This window comes from Triticum urartu, chromosome 1A (assembly GCF_056163025.1).
Source record: "Triticum urartu cultivar PI428250 chromosome 1A, HENAU_Tu73, whole genome shotgun sequence".
Taxonomy (NCBI): domain Eukaryota; kingdom Viridiplantae; phylum Streptophyta; class Magnoliopsida; order Poales; family Poaceae; genus Triticum; species Triticum urartu.
The window spans coordinates 287479062-287485808 of NC_141873.1; the positions used below are offsets into that span (position 1 = coordinate 287479062).

Genomic DNA, 6747 nt, shown 5'->3' on the forward strand with positions numbered 1-6747 from the left:
TTAGCTCTGTTAATTGAAAAAAAACTGCCGTGGTCTTGAGTGGGACTGCATGAGGTGTGACATGGCTGGACGTGATTGGATGATGACGTGGCTATGCTGCATGTTGAGGTAAATCAAGTAGTGGGGGTGAACTTCTTAAGTATATAGGATACATGGTAAACATTTCTCAAATTCCTACTGATAACTTTTCTAAATTGTATGAAACTTATAGAAAAAATATGCGAATATTTTTTGACTTTGATTATATTTGTTCTAGAAAATGTCGTGATTTTTCTGAAATGCCTCAAATTTCTTTTAAAAAATTGTCACAAACATTTCTTTGAATGTTACTGTGTTTTCCCATTGTCTAATACATATTTTGTAAACATCACAAGCATTCTTTTGAATTGCATGAACATTTTTAAAATGTCAATTTATATGTCCAGATTTTTCAAAACGGCACAACCGCCTTTTTTTATTGAAAATCTATTATTAAAATAAGTAGGATAAATTTATTCGTGTTTTTAAAAAAATACGTGCACACTCTAAAAATTGTTTGGGGATTTTCAGAAAAATTCCATGTTTTAAAAAATTGAGAAGAAATTGTTCGGAATACTAAAATTTGTTCTTATTTTAAATAAATCAGAATTATAAAATCTACTGAAATTTGAAAAATAATTTTTGAAATTTCAAAATTGTTTGTGTTAGAAAAAATATTCGACATTTCAAATAAAATCACAATCTGTAAAAAAGGTTTTCAAAAAATTTCTTGAGCAACTGGTTAACGGAAGGATCCTAGGAACTTATAAACCAGTTTTGGAAGCTTTCAAGCCGGCTTGCTTTTTTTATCTCTTTCTCTTTCTCTACCAGTTTTCTATTTTATTTTTCTTTCTTCATTTTCCTTTTTCTTTTCATCGTTTTTTCTATTTATTTTTGTATGTGGTTAAATTTGGGAATAGTTTTCACAGTTGCAATATTAACTCATACACTTTTTCAAAATCATAAAAAATCGAAAATATTGAAATCCTGAACATTTTTCGAATGCACAAACTTTTCTGAATTCAGAACATTTTTCTTATTTTCATACATTTGTCGAATTCACAAGTTTTTTTAGTACCAAGTTTTTTAATTCATGATTTTATTTCAATTTGATTTCGTTAATATTGTCTGAATTTCTTTTAAAATGAACAAATTTTATGTCACGGACATTTTTTGAATTTGTGAATATTTTATGAATTCATAATTTGTTTGAATTTGTGATCATTGTTTGAATTCGATTTCATGAACATTTTATGAATTCGTGAATACTTGTTGAATTGCCAACATTTTTTGAACTCGCTAATTCTTTTGAATGCATGAACATTTGCAAACTCCCAAACATTTTTCGAATTTATGATATATATAATTTCAAAATTTATGACATTTTTTAAAATTCTTGAACATGTTATTATTATTTTATTAAATAATTAAAATTTTAAACCAATAAAAATGAAATGGAAAAACGAGGAAATAGGTACTCGAATGAGCAGAGCTAACGGCCGCTTCCGCATTCACCCTTGGCCTAGCCCATTAATTGCATCTTGTTCGCGAGAATGCGGGAAGCGTCGCCTGAAGGGAGGCACGGGGTGAGCCGGCCATGGGTGAAAAAAATGTTCCTGCTGTATACCAAAAATATAAAATGTGTAATAAAAAGTAGAACGTAAAAACAAAATTTTAGAAAATGTTGACCACGTATCAGAAAAATATTAATCATATCTTTACCTACTAATAAACCAGCTACTGCTTCTGGTCGTCCGTCATGGCAGTTTTTCAAAACAGTCCCTCTGTTTCTAAGAAATCAACCCGCAGTCCTATCTTAAGTGGATATCTAAGAAAAAGTTTCGTTTTTGCAGAAAACACCCTGGCACTCGGAGTATTCAACACGTGGTCCGAGCAGATTTGCAAAGGAAAAAAACACAACAACACACGCACGGGCTCGCCTCCTCTCCCTCTCGCCCATTAAGTCGCCGCCGCCGCCGCCCACACCGGCCGCTTCCGGCGACCTCCAGCGTCGCGCAGCATGCCCCCGAGCTCCCCACGGTCCGCGCCTCCCTTCCCTCCGGCTAGATTCTCCGCTCCCGGACACTACCGCACGCTCGCAACCCCACCCCGTGGCTAGGGTTTCGGGCAGGGCTTCGCCGGCGCGTCTCCGGCGACCCCAGGTTCACCCCTCCTTCCTTCTTGACTGGGATCCGCCACCCCTACACCTCACCTTCTCTTCATATCCTCTGCTGCAGATGCAGATGGAGCACGCCGTGAGATTTCCCCATCCACCACGGTCGCCGCCGTCAAGGGCTTCTTCACGGATCTGGGACGCCATGGACATGCAGCTCCTCAAGGACTTTCTATTGAAACATCTTGTCCATCATGTGTAGAACATGATGCACCGTTAAGTCAAGGTTCAGGACGACGTATATCGTAGCCCCATGCTGGCTTTTTTCCAATGCAGGACCTTCTACATCTCTGCATATCGATCCATTTTGGACCTCAGTAAGTAACTCAGTTTGCATCACTTCCCTTAATTGAACTAGATAAAGAACCATAGGTCAGTGCTAACTGGTACCTGGGAAAGCACATATTGTGGAAAGTTAAAAGGGTTATGATGATGAACGTAGAGTATCGGTCCACCAAGTCAAAGTTAATTTGATATGTTCAAGTTAACCATGGATCAATTCTGGAATATTTGTTAGCTGAAATTGTAGGCAGTTCATCTCTGGAGTTATACGATCTTTTCTTGGAGTAGTCTTCCCTTCAAGTATTTCATCTCTTATCTATTAAAATAAATGTTAATAGAAAAGACATCTTTGGTCTCAAGAATTAGTAATACTCCCATTTGTATTTCCTAATCATATTTTTTCATTTTTGAATTACATCAAACCTATGTCTAGATTGTATACTACCCCGCCCAGCGTTATTACTTTGGCTGTATCTAACTTTAGTCAGTAATTGATATACCTATAATTGTTGTTCTGCACCTATGTCCACAGTCCACACTTCTCTAGATGGTCACACTTTTGATGTTGAACTGACGTCAGATCTCTAAACAAAGGATTTGCAGCATATATAGATGCATTAATGCCAATCTTTATCACTCTGTTACGTATCTACTCCTACCTACTTGAATCTTCTATTCCCAGTTAATTAGAAATTTTGTTATTTGTGGACATCTCCTAAATACATCAAGTAATTTTTGTGTTAAAGAGCAGTACGTTCTGTTTTCATTTGTGACCCAAAGGTCAGCAACGTAAAGCTTGCATGCATCTGAAGGCATGTTCCATCCTTGAATATATACTAATATAAAGGCATGTTACAATTGTGTGCAGGTAGAAAATTCATCATTTTAGTGTCCATCTGAAGAATCACATCGTGATAGGAACAAGGACAATGGCTGGCATGTTGGTAGGAATCTGAGATGATAAAAAATAGTACTCATCCAACTGCTAACTGAATATGCTGGAAATTAGCTCATAGTTACACATATATTATTACTGGGGCAGTACCGTCCTAGACTTGCATATTCAGAATTAATTGATCTCACACAGTAGTGCCATTTGTCGACACACCGTATGATATATGAATAAAACCATAAAAGTGTATATGAAACTGTATAATCTGGCACTTCGTTTCATGCCTACATCAATGCAATGTCCTTTTTATGTTATCATGGCATACATAGATAATTAAATGAGGATTCTTTGATAATGTCTCCATCTCTTGAGCTAAGCACATGCTGTCAACATCATGGAACGACATGGAGCTGCAGACATGCACTTTGGAGCAGAGGTTGACTTGCAGCTGCGTCTGCAATCTCCCAAACAAATGAGCAGCACCATGCAGTTGTGGGCTTGCAGCAGGTTGGCGGGCGAATGGTCATAGCAGGAATACAACGGGCATGTCGACTGCTGCGAGTATTCCATTCAAGTCGACAACTACATTTGCAAGAGGTGTGTTGTTTACTTGGAGAAATTTTTGAGAAAATCATCAATTTATTTAGCATTAGTTAAATCAGTTTGTCGAGCTGAGTTTTTTTTATCTTGATGGTTGTGAGAACTCTGATGGTAGAAGAATTCTGCTATTGAGATGGTTCTTCTATTTTTTTCCTGTACTCCTACTATTCTAATGCAACATCACTTTTTAGTGCTAAAGTACTAGCTTACATCCTTTCTTTTCCCTTTTTCCCTTGAAAAGCCAGGTAGAAGTTCTGTTTAAACACTTATATATAGAATACTAAGAATTTCTTTTTCTTCTTCTTGCTGTTGGCTGGTAGCTTTTAGTAGCAATTTGGATAATTCTGTGCATAATATTCTGTATGATTTTGGGGCAAGAAAGGTCGGGGATTCTGTTGTGGGTGGATCATGGCCTCCAGAACAATGCACACTATAAAGTAGCCTGAGCAAGTTGTGGGGGGTGCCTTCATATGGTTGTTAAATTGCTGCTCCTTTTCTATATGGATTAATGTGAAGCACCTCTAATTTCTCTTTGAAAAATATATGTCTCTTTTTGTTCGATTTGAGTAACTCACAGTAGTTGCTTTTGATGTTATTGTAGTTTTACACCACCGTATGATCGATGAATTCGAGGTCTGAGGCCCGTCCAGGGGCTAGAGCAGATTCATCGGACGGTGGAGTTGAGTGACCCACTCATTGATACCAGGTGTGCTCAAGTGAAGCCAGGGATTTGATCCATCCATCTCGGAGCGCATGAATCAACAGAGGATCCATCCAGTCAAACAAGTGAATTTAGGCTTGATTAATTAGCAGGAGCATACGAGTGTCTTTTGCACATGTAGTTTAGGTTTGTACAGGTTCAGGTAGTCAACTGTTAAGCATGGTAGGATCCGCAAGCTGGGCAGTAGGCAGCGTCACGGTACGATCCAGCAGGACGGCGGAGGAGGCGGCCCGTGGTGACTGGGGAGGATACAAAGGGGGATGGAGAGGTTGCGGGAAATTTATGGGTCTGGACTGGAGCAGAGGGAGATAGAGAATGGGTGAGAAAGATGGAGATGTTGATAGGTAATACCTGTTGGAAAGAGATGTTGATAGTTTACTTTTCTTCATCTCCAACGCAACTATCAACTGATGCGCTGACTGTATCATCACAGTTCTCATGTAAGCAAAGGATCTTGCTTCTTCCCAAATTAGATTTTGAAGTATTTCACTTCTATTGTTTCTCCAGGTATACTGCATTTGATCACGGTTCTCATGTGATCGGCTACCTGCAGATCTACATACTAGGGCGATAATATGCAATGTAGGAGTCTTGACCATCCAATGATTTATTTGTGTTTGGTTTTGCTGCATCGGTCAATATGTGCATATCCTTGGATGTAGTATTGCTTTTCCTAAGTGTGTTTTGTAGATCAGATAATGATTCGCAATGTACTAGGAGGTTTGGACAGCAAGTGATTGTCACCAACACCAAGGATCAGGTTCCTGCCAGAAGAACCCAAAGCAGAGCAAGAGAAGGAAAATGAAGGTGAAGTTGCAGGTTCTGTTGGAGAGAGGGCTTCATCACATACTTGCTGCGAAGGCCATGTTGTCAAGGAGCCGGTGACTGCCGCTCCAGCTGCCTCGCGCCATGCCCCGTCGTGTGGGGTGCATTGTGAGTTCTGCATCAGGCTCGCGCCACCGCTCCGGCAGGTACTCAACGCGCAATCATGGGTTGTTGTGTTAACTTGATACAGTTGCTGATAACAGTGATGCGGCACTCTAGCTAATAGGCAGTATTGGTGTCGACTGGAGCAACTAGAGTCGCTAGCTGTTATGCTAAAAGAATAGGGTGGATTTGCTTCATGCAAGAAGACAGTAAGGATAAAGCAGCAAAAAGCAGGCCATTAGGGGTGATGGATAATTTCTCCAATCAATTTAACGTAGATGCCTTCCAACATTGCACACTAAGCGATTGCATTTTTTAGATATATAGAAAGGTGGCTTCTGTTTTCAAGAAAGTTGGCATGGCGTGATTGTTAATTTTTTATGCCAACAATTACATAAGCTTGGCTGACAAGTATACATTCTGAAATGATATTGACATATTTAGACCGAACCTTTAAACCTAGCATATTTATTTTTCTCACCTAATGATTTTTATTATGTATGATATGTATTGCATAGACTGCTGGATTTGACATTACAATCTGGAACTAAATAAATAAAAATAGAGAAATTCATATAGTGGCAGTAAAGTGCTAACAAGTTATAATCTGTTTTTAGTTGCATTACAGTAAGAGGAAACCTTTATTTTACTTGTGAGCATTGTAATTGTTTGCGAAGGGCTAATGTTAATAAGATATGCATACAAATCTTAGCCTGGAGGCCGTGCTTTGTTCAAAGTAGCTGGGTATATGTACAATAAATAAATATTCATGTGTTATCTTGGTACTGTACAATATTGTTGAGAGTGGTTTAATTCACAGGTTTAGTAGCTCGTGAGAGATATTAAAGTTCATTTTGTGGTTGCACGTCGACACCATGGTAACTTCGTTGATATATGGTTCCTTGAACAAACATGCTAATATGTACTCTTGAACTGAGGTGTAGCTCCCAAATATTATGCCTCCGGTTATTTTAACTTATAAGTGGTAGTATCCAACACGTGAATTGCACAATTACTAGAGATAATTACTGTGTGAATGAAAGGGAGAGCGAGAGCGAGAGCGAGGTATAGAAGAACATAAAGAAGAAGGATTCAGATAAGTACCACACGTGTGGCAGGAAGCAATTCCGTCCT

The 6747-nt window shown here is 38.6% G+C and overlaps 1 long non-coding RNA gene across 6 annotated transcripts; it reads left to right on the forward strand.

Moving 5' to 3' along the window:
• The first annotated feature begins 1905 nt into the window (after positions 1 to 1905).
• Positions 1906 to 6465, forward strand: LOC125507288 (uncharacterized). Of its 6 annotated transcripts, none has more exons than XR_015601575.1 (5): positions 1906 to 2180; positions 2256 to 2508; positions 3342 to 3962; positions 4567 to 5657; positions 5731 to 6465. It is a non-coding gene; the product is annotated as an uncharacterized LOC125507288 (long non-coding RNA). The 6 variants fall into 6 exon arrangements; XR_015601577.1 differs by having other exon boundaries at positions 1908 to 2180; positions 4567 to 5268; positions 5404 to 6465; XR_015601579.1 differs by having other exon boundaries at positions 1908 to 2180; positions 4567 to 5268; positions 5417 to 6465.
• Positions 6466 to 6747: the final 282 nt, after the last annotated feature.